At 36.4% G+C, this 19,845-nt stretch overlaps 1 protein-coding gene across 2 annotated transcripts in view; it reads left to right on the top strand.

Moving 5' to 3' along the window:
• C1H8orf34 (chromosome 1 C8orf34 homolog) overlaps window positions 1-19,845 on the top strand; it is a 175,459-nt gene that overhangs the window by 88,678 nt on the left and 66,936 nt on the right. The gene's annotated exons all lie outside the window — the stretch shown is intronic.

The following is a 19,845-nucleotide window of genomic DNA, read 5'->3' as shown; positions in this document are numbered from 1 at the left end:
TAAAGGTTTGTCTTTGGTTTCAAAGTTATCTCATAACTTGAGTATCACCTTAGCACAAGTATTTGGACATACACAAAATTCGTTGCTCAAAAAGAGTCGTGGTTTTCTCTGAAAATGATTGGTATAGGCTTAATCTTCTGTAGTACTCTTCAGTACTGATTCAGGCTAATGCCATTGCCACCTGTGACACCCTTGAGAAGTTTATTTCCAGTTCCAGAAAGGAGTTTCCCGTAGTACATTGGAAATAATAGGTAGAATGACTTGGCTTATGCATCACTGAGAGCCCTGTGATGTGACCTCAGATACTTTCTGTGTGCAGAGATGAACACAATTCTGGAGTGAACTGATAGGTTTCTGAGTTAGGGATAACTGCTTTTGGCATATTGATTCCAGGTGCTGGTTTACATTTGCAGCTTGCTCTGTATCTCATTGGTTCTGCAATGCTACCTTTATTCTGCGCCAAACATTTTATACTCTGAGGACATTATAATTGATTGCTGTTTATCCTGAAATTCCAATGATATCAGTGGGAATTACATTCAGTTGAGACTTCTGTCTAATAACCTTACATTTTATATGAATCAACAATGTTAAAAGCCATGCAAAACTATTTACTCTGAATAGCACTGTAAACAAACTTAGGCTTTGACTCTGCAAACAGCCTTACTAAAACAAAGAGGCTGTTTCTTAGTGCATTAATGCTCCTATACATTGCATGGACTATTATGTCCATTTACAATAGGTTTGGACCCTGCAGGTTCAGCCTGTCGTTTTTGTGTTCTCTGTTCAGTTTTGAGTTTGCAACCATTTTCAGTTTATTTTAGAATAACCAGCCAACATAATAAATGTAATTTACTATTCTAATTAATTTTTGAAGAGATTGTCTTTTAAACACGCAGCTAAAATAAAGAGCTAAGTTAGTTGCAGATTATTCTTTATAAACCTGTCTTGTATTTTGTAGTAAAAATGGACACAAATGTGAGTGGGGTAAACACGAGAATGTTTCTTCAGTTTATATATCTAGTTCCACAGACTGCAGGACGACTAGAAAATACGAATGTCTAGCAAGGGAGTTAAATACGGTTATTGATGAACTGAACTTTTTTTATGGCTGATTTAAGGAATCCCTGGGGAGTGAAGCCTGTGTAGTCAAAAGGACGCTGCGCCCACCAGGGGGCGCTGGCGTTTTTCTGTATGGGTGGATTAATCTAAATGTAGATTAGATTTAATCTGTTTAAAAGGCGAACAAAGCCCTTAACATTGCAGGACCAAAAAAAATGCCATATGTACAAGAAAACGGAAGATATCGGTATGCTGTAAACCCGTGGTATTTTTCTTTTCAAAGGTTATAAAAACAGAATAGGTGCTTTATTCTACCAAGAGATGTATGCAAATTCACACTGCAAGAACTAATAAGCAATTTTTAACTAATGTTCTGTAGCTCAGTGTTGTAAGTGCTGACAAAATCTTGTTACTTTTTGCAATGAAAATGAATTTTAAACCTGTGATTGTAGGTAAGTGCACATCATTTAAAAGAAATATGCAGAGGAAATGAGAAACAAATTTAGTTTTTTCTGCTTGAAATTAAAAAGTAACATTTTCATATGAGGAAGCAAATATCTTGTTCTTTTGTATAATCAAGAAATGCTGTAATGTGCAGCAAAAAATTAGGTTTTACAAACCTCTATTATAGCCTGTGTTATAGTGGCTATCTTTGAAACTGCCCAGATTTGTCCATTTTAACAAAACGTGTTTCTTTTTGCCAAATTTTCCAAGTCTAGGTCAGTGATCCTGTAAGCCTGTTGCATGATTCATCTAATTGTATAAATGTGAATATCTGGCTTATGTCATCTTGATTAATGTAGAAGCAAGTGAACTCAGAGAGCAATGCTTGTCAAAATGTGACAGAATCATATCCACAATTGTTGCTCATGAAGACTGCTGCTGTCCACTTATATTCGTCGTTTATCCCAAATTTTGTAAATCTGCTGGCAAAGCAGTTACTTAAGCATAGGGAAGGGAATAAATGCATAGGGAAGAAAAGAAGTGCTGATACTCAGCTAAGGATGATGAGTATATTTTTGCAACTTTGTTGTTATTGTGATGCATTTGAACTTAATTATACAGCATTTGTAATTAACAACGTGTAGTTAATGCTAGACTTACAAATTGTAATATTTAGATAGTGCTGGAAAATTATTTACAGACCAAGATCCTGTAATGTGTTTAACATATATTAGTACGTAGTACAAAACTACAGTTAATTGTATCAAAATAAATGAACTCATTTGGGTGGGACAAAGGAGATGTGAAACACAAAGTGGTCATCAAAATGGTCATCTTTGATTCATCCTTCTACCACAAAATTTATTGAATTCATCCCTGTTTAGCTACAATGATTATGGCATTCTTTTCCTGGATATGAAATTGATGTTATTTCTATAAAATGTTTATCACAGAATAAGGTTGAAAAATAGTTTCTGTGTAGAAACCAGAAAAATAAACTCTTTGAAAGAAAAGTTAAAGGTATATAAATTAAAAAATTCGTTCGGTATCTCCAACTTCAGCTGTTTAGAATTTTAACCAATTTGATACTCTCATGAAAATAAAATGTTTTTTGTTGGTAACAGAATTTCTGTTCTATTGGTGTGTTCAAAAGACATACTGCATTGGAGTGATGGGGCTATTAGATTTTTTTTTTGTTGTTTTGTTTTGATTAAAAGTAGTAATGTATGTGCAACTTTTGAAATTATCTTAAGTGTATGTTGATCACTGTAAAAGCTAAGAAGTTAGTGACACAGCTGATGTCAAATGTCTCCTACTGCACTGATCATGTAATTTGTTTTCTTATAAGATGGTATAGGTTGAATGAGTTTAAAAGGCTTCCATCTCTTTGTCAAAGCAAATTTTTCATTGTATACATATTGCTTTCTCTTTTCAGACTTGACTTGATACTTTTAGTTTGTAGCACACCTGGTCCTTTGTTAGAATCATGTGGAAAAATTGAATTTTAAATGGTTATAATCCTGCCATTATTTTTCTGGTGAGTTGTTTAAAGGTGTGACTATTTTAGCATCTGGATTTTTTTATTCTTTGATTTGTTTATACAAAAGCCTGTCTTAAATAATTGTCTGAGTTCGTTAAGTCTGTTGAAAGATCATAGTGTTCAGAGAACTTTTGGTTTAAATGAAAAAAAATCTAATGTTCCCTTTATCTTGTAAGGGAAAAAATTGTTTGTTTTGCATATTATTTTGTAAAAGAAAATGTAGCATTGAGATATACTCACCTATTTTTTAAGGGTATCTTTCTACAAAATATTAATAAAAGCTTTTGACCTTTGAATATGAAAGGCTCAACAGTCTGTAATGTAAAAGCTACTGCTGATAGATTTTTTTTTTTGTGTGTGTGTGATCACTTCCTCATGGAAGATTAGAGGAAAGAACAAGCTAATACTCTTCAAAAGATGCTTTTAAATAATATCTATTTCTAGAGCACAGGCATTGCCCATCTTCACTTCAGTGAGATTGTATGTAATAAGCTAAGGTGTTCGTTATAAACAGGTGCAAGCTTGCATAGAAAATACTACTGGAAACCATCAGTAGCTTGACTTAAACGCTGCTACAGAGCGTAAAGTATTTACCTGAAACTATTGCTGCAATTCAACTATAATTCCTCAGAGAGAAGAGTCCAGAATGGAGAATGATGTGAATTATTTTGTCAGGGCATGCCATATATTAACTCAAGTGAGTTGCAATGAGCGAGTAAAGAATGCAAGGGAAAAGAAAGGCATACTTATAGTTTAACGGGTAAAAAGTAAAGTGCATTTATAGGGCATTTCATTTGTGACAAAACTACACCTGCAGGAATACTTCAAGGAGCGATAACTTTGTGAGCGCTAGGATTAGTAAGTGGGTTATCAAACATAACCAAAAATAATAGAAAAGTATGTATATAAGTAAAACAGCAGGGCATTTAATCAGAAATTCAGAAATGCTAGTCTTAGGGTTCTATTGCATGCGGCATTTGAACTTCTTGTGCATATGCATTACAAGATAATTTTTGGATATATGATTACATTTTTTCTTGTTCTCCATGCCTGTTTCTAGCCAAGCCCATCATTCACTTTTCTTTCCATTTCACTTGCACTTCATCTGTTGTTTTGTTTTTCTTTTCTGTGCTGACTGTCAGGCATGGTCTCAGTTCTGGTGACTGGTAGAACAATGCTGACAAACATCCAGCAGAAGAATTGGTTTATTGTCCAATACTGGAGTCTGTGGGAATAATGTATTAAGTAGAGATGGACTATTCACCAGATAGGATGCACCTATCCATATTCCCATACTGTAGACAGAATAAGATGTTAAGAGCTTTTACTAACTGTGGATGAGTTTGAACTTTAGAGGTACTTACGAGGAGGCCACACTGGCTGGGTTTTCCACAGAAGTGTCAATAAGATGCCTGATAGCAATGAAGTTCTCATGACTTGCCACAAAAGTTTGGGTTTCTGCTTCAATGTATGAAGTCTAAGAACTCCTTAGTGAAATAGATACTTAATTTTTTTAACATAGGCAAACATAATTTTATGTTCCTAACCTTTAGAAATGGATCAAACAATTTAATTCAATAAGTTAAAAAACCAAAAAAAAAGATCCTTTTGAGATGTACAAGCAGTAGGGAAAAAATGAGCTGAAATTGCGATTTTTTAATTAATATTATAAAAACCTGAAAAATAACTGTGCATTGGAAATTGTTCAATGTTTAAAGCTGTACTTGTCACAAATACCTCTATTTTAAATAACTTGTTCAAGGAGATGTCTGGAGTCGTAATCTGGAGATCATTCATTTTCTGAAGTAATCTGTAGAATCATAGTGTCTATTGCTGAGAAAATATGTCACTTTTTCCACCTGAAGTTCAGTATATTTAGATGAATGACCTCAAGTAATCTCCATCAAAATAGTCTGTAATGCACATATATATGTATATGTGTCATCTTTTCTGTGACTACAGGATTTTGCTGGTCTGTATTACTGATGATAGGGTAGTATTCCTGAGACATTGTCATGAAGGGGAGGATTGCTCTAGGATTTTAAATGTGAAGTCAGGAATTACAATTTTAAGAATGCATGTTACAGCATTCTTGTAGTTTGTTGCTAATAAAAGGACAGGGCATTTCCTGTGACAAGTAGTTAACATCTTTCTTCTGTGTTTCCCTGTACCCTGGGGATCACTGAAAGTGGCAGATTATTTTTTCAATGCACTTTAGCTTTGAAATTGTAACATTTATAATTCACATGGCTATTTAGACATGCCTTAAAGAAAAACTGTGAATATTAGATTGGACTGAATAGCAGACATTTTAATTATTTTTTAAATGCTCTGTTCTAAATAGGGTTGAAACAGGAATATTAAAATTTGCTCTTTGTCTGAAAATGCTTAATTCCCCTGCTGTAGGCTGGTGAAATTGACATTCTTGTCAGTTTCCCTGCTAACAATAGCTGTGAAATTGACAAGAATGTCGATTTCACGGAGAGGCCTCCTGGGACTGGCAGGGTCTGCGGCTCAGGGGCAGCCCCTCTGTGGGTTGTGCAATTACAGACCTGGGCCACCTATCTCAGAATTGACAAGCATGGTGTATGCCCAAACTCTGCAGTTAGGAGGCAGTTGTAATGGCATTTTGACTTGTGTGCAAAGTGTAAACCTGATCTTTGGTTAGAGCTTCTTTAAACTGCAGGCTTCCAGCTCCTTGGAAACTCCAAGGCCCTGTGCTCTGAGAGGCAGGTGCTGACTGGTGCCAGGTAGGCTTTCTCAGACTTGTGTGAAAGCAAGAAGCGGGTTCCAACATCACTGTCTCTGAGACAGACCTACCAAAATGATTGCCACTGGGTAGGAAAGCTGGAGTAAATCTGTTCTGGATTGGGTAGAAATATAGGAAACCTAGTATTTTTGGAAGGAAATACGTTTAAGCCTAATGACACAATACTTTTGAATATAGCTGAAAGAATAAACATGGACATCTGAAACATCAGTCGTTCACTGTTAGTGTGAAGACATTTATCACTGAAATACTTTTGGTAATGTTAAACTAGAAAAGATACTATCATTAAACATGTGAAATACAGAACAGGTAGCACCAAAGTTATCTTTTCATTATCAGCTCAGAATTGCTTTTCCTAAAAGAAGGGGTGAGAATATGGAATATTGTTGGTGATCATCAAACTACTTTTCTATTTTCAGTGGTCCAGAACGGTTGCTAAATTCTGAAAAGCTTGTGCTCTTTTTACCTCTGGAGAGGCATTCCTTAACTAACAGTATAGCAAATACTTCTGTCTGCGGTTTTATGAATTTTAACAGGATGGCCTCTCAGCTACTGTCCCTTTGCATGTTCAGTTAACAAAATGAGCTGGAATTTAGATAGAGAATAAATAGTGCATGTACCTCCTAGGCATTGCATTATTCCTTAAAGGCAGTCTGCCCAATACAAAATAAATGGATCTTGGCTGTGAAATAGATAATGTTTTCTTGGTGTAATCAGGCTGCATCAAAGGGGAAGCTGCCAGGATTTACAAAACCATTTAATACAAGGAAGGGTTCTGCTAGCAGAATTGTGAATGCAAGGCAAAAACCACATTTCTTTACTTGTATCTTTGCCACAGAATTAAATTTCAGAAAGTTTGTACCTGTAAGTTAGACTTAGACTTTTAGTGGTGTAACATCACATTTATGCAGTATTTCGAGTCACCTGTATGTGAAGATTAGTTATGACTGTGACATAGCAGTATTCAGGAGCTTATAAGCATGTTCAGTGTCTCATTGGGAATAAATAGTCAGTTAACTTCTGTTTTGTTCGCTTGTTAACCACCCCTGACCCACACATTTTATCAGCATACATCAGAACACTTCTATTGCACCCTGCCATTTCAAGAATTGTCAATAATCATAAATATATAAGTATTTTCTTGTATGTTACTAGCATCAGTTTTGCAACATGGAAAATTACAGGTTTGTTTGTCAGCTGGTATGTAATGTTCCAGTGTCATTAACTTCCACTGAATATCATTCTACAAAAATCTTTACTTGAAATATTAGAGTCCATCGCTTATTTATTAACCAACATCTTGTGTAATAAAACCAGAAAATACCCTTTCTTTAAAGTAAATGCCTATTTTAAAACTAAAAAACCCCAATTGATTAGAAAATTAATTTCCAGTGATATGACTCACTTAAAAAATTTCTAAATTTTTCTATGAGTTTACTTGTACAGTTTGATTAATTTTCTGTTAGTTGGTTATTAGGTCCAGTTTTGAGGAAGAAGACATCAGAGAGGTTTCTGTATAAATATCTCACAGATCCTTAGCCATCTAAGAAATAGATGGTTAGGAATGTGAGCTGTAACATTGCTTCTGAGGTTAATGTTGGGCTCAAACACTAAATACTTAATGATTGCTTTCTCTTTTCTCTCAATATTTAGTAAACCAACTATTTTAGCAGGGGGATTTTTACCCCTTTTTTAAAGGTGGACGTGCATAGTGATGTCAAGTTTATTTTTCTGCCTAGAAGGCTATAAAAACGGGACTGCTCTAGTGAATGTGCTTGAGTGCAGCTGTCTTTTCCTTTTCTATGTATGTAATTATGATTCTATGAAGGTGTCAGCAAAATATTGGCTAAGGAGTGCCATTAGGTATGACTTACTTGGACTTTCATAAAAAAACCTTTGTCAAAGCCTCTCACAAATGGATACTAAGGAAATAAAGTATTCACAAGGTGAGAAATAAAGTGCTGCCATGGGTTAGAAGCTGCCCATGTGACAAAATAATAATAATGAATGAATACATAATAATTTAAAATTATTATTTTAGCAATCCAGTAGCAGTGGATTACCTCTATTAGAATGTTATAGTTTAATATATTGTTATTCTCCACTGGGAGGTAGGTCATAAATAAAATTATATTTACAACATTACACAGAAATATCCAAGTTGGTCAAGACCAAAAACAAGTGAAGAATTTTTTAAAAATTAACAACATGACAGTAGGTGAATTCTGTGCTTGAGAAATGTCAGGGAACATGAGAGCAAGAATGATTTGAGCTACAACTACAATTTTCAGACTACTAGATTAACGTGAATGGTTGTGATAAGGTGTTTGCAGGCCCATAACTGTTGTGGACATAAAAGGAGCCAGGTATATTTGGCCCGTGCTATTAGGTCAAAATGCCATTGTCTTGCATATCCTGCTTATTCAAGTGTCTTTCAGTTGTCCCTATGTGAGCCCTCCGGTTGTGCAAAGGCTTTCCATTCTTGGCATCTTCATCTCAGAGTGGATACAGCAGAAGGGAAGGAGGATGGAAAATGTGAGAGGGGAATGACTGGAGACAGAAGTTGCAAGAGTTTTATACCTAGCAGTTTAGAGAAGGAATGAAAAGGGGGATGCAGAATCATTAGTGAGTATAAATTGGCTCTTGTTTGGCTTCTGACAGACTTGCAGCAGGAGATTGTTGGCTGAAGTTGTTGCCACCCTCAGCCATCTGCCTTGCCCTGCACCTTTAATAGATATGGAAGCCCTCAAGGCAGAGACATCTGATCTGCTTGTAAATCAGCTTGTGAATCACTGTTGTTTTCAGCCCAGTGCATTAAGGAAGCCTGTTTCTGCCCAGGAGAGTAGCAGTGGCTGTCAGAGGAGGGGAAGATGGTTTTGGCTGGTAGCAACATCAGGCAGGGTGAGTCTGCCAGAGACCTCATGCATCCCAGGTTGTTTATGTACAGCATAGATGTAATTTTTATTCCCTACTGATGAAACTGCATTTGCTTACTGCAAATTAAGTGCAGTAAGCCCCTAATTGTTATCAATTTGAGAAGAGGAAAGCCAACAGTGTTCAAAAAATTACTGCCCAGGTGGCCAAGAAGGCCAATGGCATCCTGGCTTGTATCAGAAATAGCGTGGCCAGCAGGGACAGGGAAGGGATCTTACCCCTGTACTCGGCACTGGTGAGGCCGCACCTCGATTACTGTGTTCAGTTCTGGGCCCCTCACTGCAAAAAGGACATTGAATTACTCGAGCGTGTCCAGAGAAGGGCAACGAAGCTGGTGAAGGGTCTGGAGCACATGTCGTACGAGGAGCGGCTGAGGGAACTGGGGGTGTTTAGTCTGGAGAAGAGGAGGCTGAGGGGAGACCTCATCGCCCTCTACAACTACCTGAAAGGAGGTTGCAGAGAGCTGGGGATGAGTCTCTTTAACCAAGTAACAAGCGATAGGACAAGAGGGAATGGCCTCAAGTTGCGCCAGGGAAGGTTTAGACTGGATATTAGGAAGCATTTCTTTACAGAACGGGTTGTTAGGCACTGGAATGGGCTGCCCAGGGAGGTGGTGGAGTCCCCATCCCTGGAGGTGTTTAAGAGTAGAGTCGACAGCGCTGAGGGATATGGTGTAGTTGGGAGCCGTCAGTGTTAGGTTAATGGTTGGACTAGATGATCTTCAAGGTCTTTTCCAACCTAGACAATTCTGTGATTCTGTGATATTTCAAGGACAAATATAAAGCTACGACTGCTGAAACCTGATAAAAAGGATGTGCTTGTTTTATCCAGTGTGTATTTAATTGGTGGAAATATTCCCAGTAACATGGTTGCAAAGCTGTGAGTTTAGTGTGATGTATACCATTTTTTGCCCTGTGAATTTTCAGCCCCTGGTTTCCTGTGAGACTGGTTTTCTGTGCATTTATGTGGTTTTGTAAGGTGTGCTCATCTGTCTTTGAGTTCTAGTCCTAGAAACTTTTAAAGCTACTGAAAAATGTCAACAGAATTTGACAGGTCTCTGATTTTTTTTCCAATTTCCTGAAAATTGATATCTGAATAGAAGACAATCATTAGTACCACCCTGGAGCTTTAGTACAAACTAAAGAGGTACTATTACAGATTGATCAGTATTGTGGCACTGAATCAAACAAAGCATCTGCTGACTTGCTCAAGCAATTTGGGACAAGCTGTTTGAGTTAATGAAGGAGAGGAAAAGAAGTAAGATGGACAGAACTACGAGGGAGAGGATACTATAAGAAATATGGAGGAAAACAGCTGAAATTAAAGTGAATTAATTATTGGGATGTAACACAAATCCATAAGAATTCAAAATTTAGTATATATTATTATTTTTCTTCTTACAGAATAACTATCTCTACTTTTTTTTGTTTGTGTTTCTTTCCCTGACCAAGCAGAATTTTAATTTTACTGCTTGTTGCAAGGTGTGTGTTCTTACCATTGAACATGATATTGAGTGCAACGCTGAATTTAAAAATCATAAGATAAATGTAAATTTAAATGCTGCAAGCAGAAGATAACATGACAAAAAGTAAATAACATGACAAAATCCAAACTTTTACCTGTTTTTGAAAACAGTTGATTCAACATGTATTAAAGGGCTGTTGCTTGGCCAGCCGTTCTTTCTACTAGTGTTTTTGTTGTGAAGAGATTATGAGAGTGTTCTGTTTTGTAAAATTAAATTGACGTGGAATAAATTTTTTCTAATGGTTGTAATTGCTGAAAGCAAAAAAGGATGGAGGAGTAATAAACACGGAGAAGCAAGAACAGAATGAAGTAAAAGACCATTTATAGCAAAGTAAAAAGGGAACAAGTGCTTTTTCAGAAAGGTAACTCTTCTGATACTTTGCAGAACTCAAAATTAGATTTGGAAAGCCTTGATAAAATTGAGAGGAGAGAGAGACTGAAAACAAAAAATAAATAAAAGCACCTCTAAACAGCTCTTCAGCCCACCTACAATTTCAGGTATCCCATTTGTCTACTTTGATTGCTGTCTTAACAAATGACATGACAGAACTTTCATCAGGTAGAATTATGAACACTGTAGTAAATGCTATAACTGCCCTGCAAACAAATGATAGCTTCAAACAGTTCAAGTCAGATACCTCTAGCAGTGCCAGCTTTTGTAGTGTGTATGTAGTAATTTTGAGTGGACCAAGAAGCTCATTAGCCATTTCTGTGATTCACAGGGTTAATGTGTCACACAATACCTTGAGTTTGCAAGTTCAACACCAGACACATCACTGTAGTAACTACAGTGCACCTGTTGACATCAAAAGTAGTGCTACCAGCTTCTTTTCGTGCATTTTCTTTAATGACCCAGCATTCATGAAGACATAGCTCTTTCTTTATATATGTGAATATAGTGGCAGTAAGTAGTATTCTATGTAGGACATTTTGACTCTTCGTGTAGCAAAGATGACAAAGGCAAAATGTAGCAAAGGCTCTACTGCAGGGTGGTGGAGCGGGAGTCTATGGAGACTGAAAAGAACTTGGGATATGAGAAATTAAAACCCAGAAGAATTAATAAGATAAATCAGTAATCATCAGTTTATAACATAATACAATAAGAATGCGGGAAGCTAAATAAAAAAGAACCCGAAGGAGCATTTCAGCTGAAGGATGTCTGTCCATTGTAATAAATACCTACTGGATCCTTTGCATAAGTAGTGAGGACTGGAAGGGTGAGGGAGAGGCAAGTACAGTAAGAATACATCCAAATACCAAATCTAAAAAATAAAAAAGTGTGTCCGTGGACAAAGGTGAGGCAATAAAGAGGACAGATGCTAGATTTAAATACAAGGATCTGAGTTATCTTTGATATTAAATCATTTGAAGTCTATGGAATTATGGTAAGTGTGAGTTGGCTTTGGAAGCTGTTGTATGTAATTCTGTATTCTGAGTCCTTTATTATACTTAACTTTTTTTTTTTTTTTTTCTGTGTAGTCAGAAGCAGTGTTGGTTTAAGCTTGATGTCTATTTTTGGAGCAAATTTATCTTCTAATCATTTGCTTTGGAGCTGTGAAAGTTTTGGCAATTTCTGTATGTTGTCTCTGTACTTACCTACTACTGCAATGATCTCAAGATCATACATACAATATTTTTTTCCCAAAACGTGTTAAAATAACTCCTAAAACTATTTTCTAATATCTACTGAGTATTTCCTCAAATTGTAGCCTACAGGATTTCAGCTTCACATTCCAAGGAAAATAAAAATGATATTTCAAGGTGATGTAGTATTGTTACTTTCTTTGAAGATGCTTCCTGGTGGTATCCTCTATTTTAACTTCAATAACCAACCATGACCCTGGTTTAATTTAACTGGTTTTACATTACCAGACACTGAATTGAAAAAATAGTAAGCTGTATTTTAAAATCAACTGTTCTGATTGCCTGTTTAAAACAGTCCATGTCTGAGCAAGAAACCTCTAAGAAGATGTTGAAGAGTGAGTCTGAGCTGGGCCACAAATCACCCAAACAAAAAAGCGATAACCTTCAGACAGGTGAGCTCCTTGGCCCAGCTCACTGTGGGCCATGCAAGCACTGCCTCTAGCGTAAGGATAGAAAGTGTTAGTCAGGTTGAGGAGACAGGCAGGTCTGACTCTTCCAGTGGCAGTGCTGACTTAGTTTAGCTTAAACTGATTGTGAAACTCCTCCTTAAATCATCACTATCTTGGAACAATAAGCTGCATAGGGAGCACACTTAAAAGAGTTAAGTGCCAGCTTCACTGCAGTGAAATATGAGTTTGGCCACTGATGCATATAAAGCCGAGGTTTTGCTGGGAGGGAGTATGATCATGGGAAGAGAGACGGTGAATCACCTTTGGAAGAATATATAAAAATGAGGATGGAAATGGTTAGCAAAATATTGAGAGATTGAGCAGCTGAAAAAGAAATGAAAATTTAATAGGATATGTATGTATGTATGTGATGTTAAATGCATAAAGTTTATACATTCCTGGGCTGAACAGTTGAGGTTACAATGTGCCTTTTTGACAGAAGGAGGAGTTTTGAACATGAAAAGGTTACATTTATTGACTTACTGTTTTTTGGGTAACATTGATGTAGCCCAAGTTTCTTCTCTGTAAAGAAATGGTGTACCTTTGAAGTATCCAATAATGAAGGAATAAATTAGAAATGAAAAGAATTATAGTCATTCCATTGCTTTTAATTCTCTTCAGAGAAAGTTTACAGTCCTGGGAATAATTAAATATAAATAAATATGCAAATAATAGGATTTTTCAGTTTTGATTTTTAACCAGATGCAAAGAGAGACAAATCCAATTGTGGCTTCAAAAAGGTTTCCCCCCTTATTTTATTAAAACCAGAAGTTATAAAGAAGTTGTTTTCTTTTCAATATGATGAGAATAAAAACTTGAAAAGATGTTGTAAATGAAACAATAAGAATACAAAATTGTTCTTAAAGGCATAGTTCATAATAAAAAAGTGATAGTCACGTATTTGTCCTTTCCAACAAAGCTAACACTCCAAAACATTCCTACATTATTGCAGAACTTTTAAATGTTACTTTTAGATTTTCCTATTCTTGAAACTATAAATGCTGACATTGAAGTACCAAACTAATGTTGCCATAATCCATTCTTAGTCTTCTGATGTGAAATCTCAGCTTCAAGATTGCTCAGAGAATTAAAGTATTGTCCAATAAGCTGGAAAAAGTAACATCTGTGTTATATAAAATTTGCATTTATTTTTATTGCTTATAAATCAATAATATAAATCATTGTTTATGATTTATGTGAAATGCAAATGAAAGATAACTAATTTTGTTCTCATATGTAATATTTTGCCTAACTAAACTCAACTGAAAACATAAAGCTTCAAGATTGAGAAGATAAGTCATACTTGCCATGTGCAGGTTTTACAGTTTTTATGTAGAAACATTGCTGTCATTGCTTGTAGATTTCTGAGTACCTGAAGGCAAATCAGCTGGTTTCAGCCACAAAACACTACAGAGATAGGTGCATGTCCTGCATATATGCCTTATAGAGAGGTTACCATTTACTGTGGTAGTTCCCTGTTGCAGTATAAAAAAGTAACTGTAACCGAACATGTATTTCCTTCTTCAAGCATTGAACTGTGGACCAGAGTCCTCATTTCTCTCCTAGACATAGAGAATGCAGTCATTCCTAGTTAGTGTTTACTTGTGGAATTGTTTCCTCTTGCTCACCTGCCACATCTCTAAAAGATTACTCTAGCACATCAAAGTCAAATGCTTTTTCTGCATTTATGAGTTACTCTATGTTTTATTTTGGATACTCAGAAGGTGACTAAATGGTTGTCATTTTTATATATACAAAGGAATTTTATGTATCATTTCATTTCTGTTTCTGGCTCTCAGTTAGTTAGTTAGTGTGTATATGACCATAGGGAAATGTGAATTAATGACTGTGGAGAGACAATTCCTCAGAATGTCACAGGTTTAATTATTCAATCACTATCACCTAACTGCAGAAGTACTCTAAGTAATGTTTGGAATAGGCAAGACTTGGCAAGGTGTCTGATAATAGTTTGCAGACCTATTTCTCCATTTGGCTGTATGGGGAAATGTATCTTTGTGGGGGATTTTATCAAATGTTTTTTCATGCTTACTTGATACCCTTAGAGGGAGAGAAGAATCTTTTGACATATTTGAGTATTTCTGAGAGGAACTAATTTTCCTGATGTTTTTCAGAAAATGGACAGCAACTGGGTTATGTCAGTCACAAATAATTAGGCTGAATTTATCATTGTTTTTTTTCTTGAATACTCATGTAATGATCTGATAAAAGTAATACTTGTTTTGTGAAATTTGCTCTAAATGTATGTCTAGTTACCAGAGACAAAATACTGTTAAGGTCTAGCTGCTGAGCAGTAGTTATTTTTTCATCTTTGAATATTGATTGTCTATTGACGTGTTCAAAAGCATTGGTGAAAAGGCTTGAATTATGTGTTTGCTTAAGGAATCAAAAATCTTCTGTTAAAATTTCCAAATTCTATAAACATCGTAATTATACCACCAGTGCCTTGGGAATTCTGTTTCTGATAACCTGTTCTTTAGAATTTATTTGGATTATATTGGTTTGGTTTGTTTATAGTGGATGTAATTTCCAACTTGTAAATGAGCAATAATTTGGCAATATTTCACATTATATTGAATCTTCACATAAATGTTTCATAAGTCCATGATACCTGAAACAGAACATTAAACAGATGGGAGACTTTCACTGGTGTGATGGGAAGTTATATTAGCTGCTACGGGTATTTACTCAGGGTGCTTATTGAAAGGGTTATGGGAAATTCTACAAACTAAGCTGCTCAGGTGATAGGGAATAGGAAGAGTTTTTGACAGCTGAGAGGTTCTTGCTCAGGGCTGTTTTGGGGTCCTCATCTGAAAGGGAACTTTGAGTGTACATAAATAATGGAAAATATCATTTGGGAGCTGAAAAAACTTATTTCTATGGATTTGCTGAAACATTATCAGATGTTACAAACTGTTCCCTGAATTTTGGGAAACTGAAGAGGTGTTACATTTGGAGGAATGTAGTTGAATTGATACAACAGTATTTTATGGATGAGCAAATGTATCTGTACATTAGTTTCAGGAAAATATTTGTATCCATGATAATGAAACTGATAACTTACTAAGTTTTGAAATTTTCTTTGAGCACATCAATGACCTCTCTCATTTGTAATAACTTTCAAAGTAGCTGCAGCTTCAATTTTTCTTTCAACTATTGGTGGAGCAAGACTCATCCATCAAATCTGCATTCACTTAAAAAAAATCTATGTACGGTGTCCTGGTTTTGGCTGGAATAAAGTTAATTTTCTTCCTAGTAGCTGGTATAGTGCTGTGTTTCAGATTTAGGATGAGAATAATGTTGATAACACACTGATGTTTTAGTTGTTGCTGAGCAGCGTTTATACTGTCAAGGACTTTTCAGCTTCTCATACTGCCCTGCCAGCAAAGGCTGGGAGTGCACAAGAAACTGGGAGGGGACACAGCAAGGACAGCTGACCCAAGCGAGCCAGTGGGGTATTCCTTACCATATGACATCATGCCCAGTATATAAACTGGGGGGAGTTAGACAGGGTGCACCACAGCTTGGGGATTGGCTAAGCATTGTCAGCGGGTGGTGAGCAATTGTATTGTGCATCACTTGTTTTGTATGTTCTCTTATTATTATTAATATTTTATCTTCCTCTTCTGTCCTATTAAACTGTCTTTATCTCAACCCATGAGTTTTACTTTTTTTTGCCCACTCTATCCCCCATCCCACTGAGGGGGGGAAGTGAGTGAGTGGCTGTGTGGTGCTTAATTGCTGGCTGGAGTTAAACCCCGGCAAACAGTCATATCATAGCATCAGAATTCATTTAATTCATGTACATTGCCATATTTCAGGACTTCTAAAACAGATGAAGAAAAGGTGATGAGAAGGTAAGTTGTATTGATAGCAAGAGATCTTAACCTGCTACTCATGTTCAAGCTTATTTACAAGTTCAGTCATATTAGATTATATCATCTTGGCATTACTCAGTTGACTAAGAAAAAAACAGAAAGGCAGTGATTTCTTGACAAATGTAATACCTTTTTTTAAAAATCGCAAATCATATCTTTAATGTGCTAACACATACTATTAAGAATCATATTTCGATAATATATTAGGAATGCTTTTCTGAATACATACTTGAATATTCTGATATAATACCAGTTTTGAAAAACTTCAATTCTTGTGTCTTAAGCAAAATTACACTAGGTTTTAAGGTCCTTAAAAGCAGCAGTGATGAGTTGCAGCTGAGGTATCCTTCCATGAACCTAAAAATGATGTCCTGCTAACTTTTATTTCTGATATTTTGATAAACATCTTTTTTTTTTTTTTTTTTTCCCTGGTGCTTTAGTCCTGTAGAAACATTTTCATATTCTGAATTGTTAGTGCTGCTTAAATACCTAATGCTTTTACCCCTTAGGGTACGGTTCTGGGAGATGGGCTGAGCCTAACTGAATGTGATAGACTTCTTTCATTAAAGAAGGTGGCCCTACTTCCTCCTCTGTTCCTTCACACGGGGCTGTATACTCCTGTTGTTTCCTTTAAACGGATTTTAATGCTTGTATGACCCCTCAGTGTGCCAGTGTGGCTCACTGAGCCAGATGTAGATTCCAGCAATAACATAATATTTTTCCCCTGAATGAGCTCTCACCAAGGTCAGATAAGAATCAAGCACCGATATCACTGGGAATGGTAGAAAGGGGTAAGAGCATGGAAATAAGCGGGACTTTCTCTATCACTGGGAACAAGATGCTGGATTACAGAACTGCACCCTTAGTGACTGGTTAGCACCTTGGAGTCTGACCTCGTCCATCCACCACCTGAGCTAATAGTATTTCAGGGCCAGTGAGCTTTGCTAGTGCACCTGAAGACTGAAATCCATGAATCACTTGGCCTTTCTGTGTTGACCTAACTTTCCTTAGTGCAATGCTACCTGTTTTCTTTTTGCTTGAAATAGATCTCTGCTGTGTACTGTTGAAGATGCTTTCAGTTTAGCCTTCTTAATTTTTTTTCTTTGTTCCTCCTGTTGATATGATTTGATGAACTGCAAGTTTGACCTCATTTCATTTTTAGATTATCTGTCAGTCAAACTGCCTGCACTCTAGGAATTTAGTACAGATGGTTCTTTCTGAAAAGGAAAATATACTGAGTTAGTAATTTATCTTCTGTGATATGATGTACTCTTTTCTGGTGCCTCCTTCCAGCATATGACAATTGTGCTTCCTCAGGTTTTGTGTTCCCTTCATCCTTGGTTTTGTTACAATTCTTTGAGGAATATTTGCTATCTGATGTTGAATTGGCTTTCTATTCTAGGATCTCTGCCTCCTTCTCAGTTGATAGAATTGCTTTGAATGGTTAGCCTGCAGTTTTTATACTCCACTGAGGATGGTAAACAGTGGCCACCAGGGATGTGGTTCACATTCTGTTCCACTGCTGTGGACTCCAAAGTTAAACACATGTCAAGATCTATGGGAGTTTCACAGCTTTCATATTAAGGAGCTAAAACCCAAAGAGAATCTTGCAGTATATTAGATAAATTTTGAGTCTGTGGAGTCGATGGCAAATTCCACTTGAGTTCAATGGAATCATGATTAACTTCAGTATGTCTTGAGATACGTACTCTGATTTGTTTACAAGATGGTTTTATAGTTCTGAAATTAGATCTTCTGGAGAAATGTGTGGTTCTAGTTCATATCCAGAGGATAAAATAGTGCTGAGTAAAAGCAAATCTATCTCTATGATGTATAAGATCATGGTCGTGAGCTAACATTACATGAACTAACATGCTGCAATGCCTTATTTATTATTTAGGCAGTAATCTTGTCCCGCAATATTCAGTGAAAGAGTAGCAAGCACATGTATTATAGCACTACTAGATTATTTTTCATTTCAGCCAGTTCTCTGTCTTGTATTGCAGTATGCTTGCATAAGCATTGTGGCAAAACTGAAAACCTAATTTTCTCTTATCCAAACCAAAAGCAAGAGCAAACATAACCCAATAGTGCACTGAACTGGCAGGTTATACAAAACAGTCTAACAAAATAAACGGCACCTATACAATACCCCCAACTACACAGGTTTTTCAATAACCAGACGTTTCTTTAAACAGCATTTACTTCTCCTCAGTAAAAAAAATACTGGAAAACTGCGTGGTTTATTTGGAACTTTATTACCTGGCTAATCTATTGGATGTGTGGAATGGTTTTGACATACCTGCTAGTTTATCTGCTTGACCCAGCTGGAGAGATAAAATTATATTTAAAAACTTTGTTCTGCCCTCTCTCAAAAGACATCAGTGTTATTAATTTAATCAATAAGTGAGGAAGAGCATGTACTGTCAGCTGTGATGCCATTGGTATGCTGATGGTATCCAGCTCAGTGTCTGCTTCTATGAGTGTAGACAGTGCAGTCTTCCAGATGTCCCAGTGTCTGGCCAAAATAGGGGTAGTGATACAAAACAGATGGTCTTGTCTCAGGACAAAGCAGAGTTGATGCATGCTGATAGAGGGATGGAACTGGAAGAAACAGCAGAGCTTCAGTTGTTGGATACCATCTTATACTTGTCTTTGATTCACAGTTAGCAGAGGTAACAAGTGGGGCAGTTGTCCTTTTGCAGCTAGGCAGAAGTTTGAAGAGCAGTAACAAAGATCCACAGTTTGTTTCTCCTGGCTTATCTAAGAGTTTTGGTGACTACCGTAGAATTACTGATATGTTACTCTCTGAGTCAGGACTTCAGTGCAGCTAGAGCTTAATATGAACTTTCACATACAACATACAAAATATCCTTTGCTAAATGCGCCTGTGCACACAGAGAGTTTAGAGATTTCTTTGCTTTCTCTATGCCTGCCCAAACTGTTCAGTCAGATCACTCATATACAAGTCCCTAAATTAACTGGAACTTTGCTAACACAACAGCTTGGTCTGCTGCTGCCGGATGCATTTGGGTATAGTGCTTGACTGAAAAGCACTTTTTTAAAATGGGAGATGTACTAGTTTCTCAGTAGAAAATTTAAGCTGTACAGCATCTTGCTTCTCACTTAGTGCATTTCTGTCTTCATGAAGAAGATTCTCTGAAGGACAAATAAGCTTTTTAACTACATTTGGAATTTGATCATTTCAATTTAAAAAAAAGAAAAAAAAGTTGGAGAAAGATATTTGCACTGTAGGAATCCTTGATCTAGTCAGATTTATGCAAGAGAGCATACAGATGCTCTAGTAACTGGCACTGCAGAAATGTTTGTACTAATAGTTTTTCAAAAGAAAGCTGTTGGAAGGTTCAGTGTTACTGGAAATGTGTGGTGTAAGATTATTTGTAATGTTTCTGCTTTGCCTCAATTTTCATTTCAATAAAAGGTGTATGAATTTCCACTGGCCTCTTGACAAGCCAGCTGAGCTTGATCCTGTGAAGGGGCTGGTAGAGTAAATTAGGTGGGTGCAAAGAAATAAGAAGGTGGCCCTTGGTGTGAAAATTGATTCATACAAAGCTAAACAGT

This window comes from Strix aluco, chromosome 1 (assembly GCF_031877795.1).
Source record: "Strix aluco isolate bStrAlu1 chromosome 1, bStrAlu1.hap1, whole genome shotgun sequence".
Taxonomy (NCBI): Eukaryota; Metazoa; Chordata; class Aves; order Strigiformes; family Strigidae; genus Strix; species Strix aluco.
This window is presented reverse-complemented; position numbering and strand designations above follow the sequence as displayed.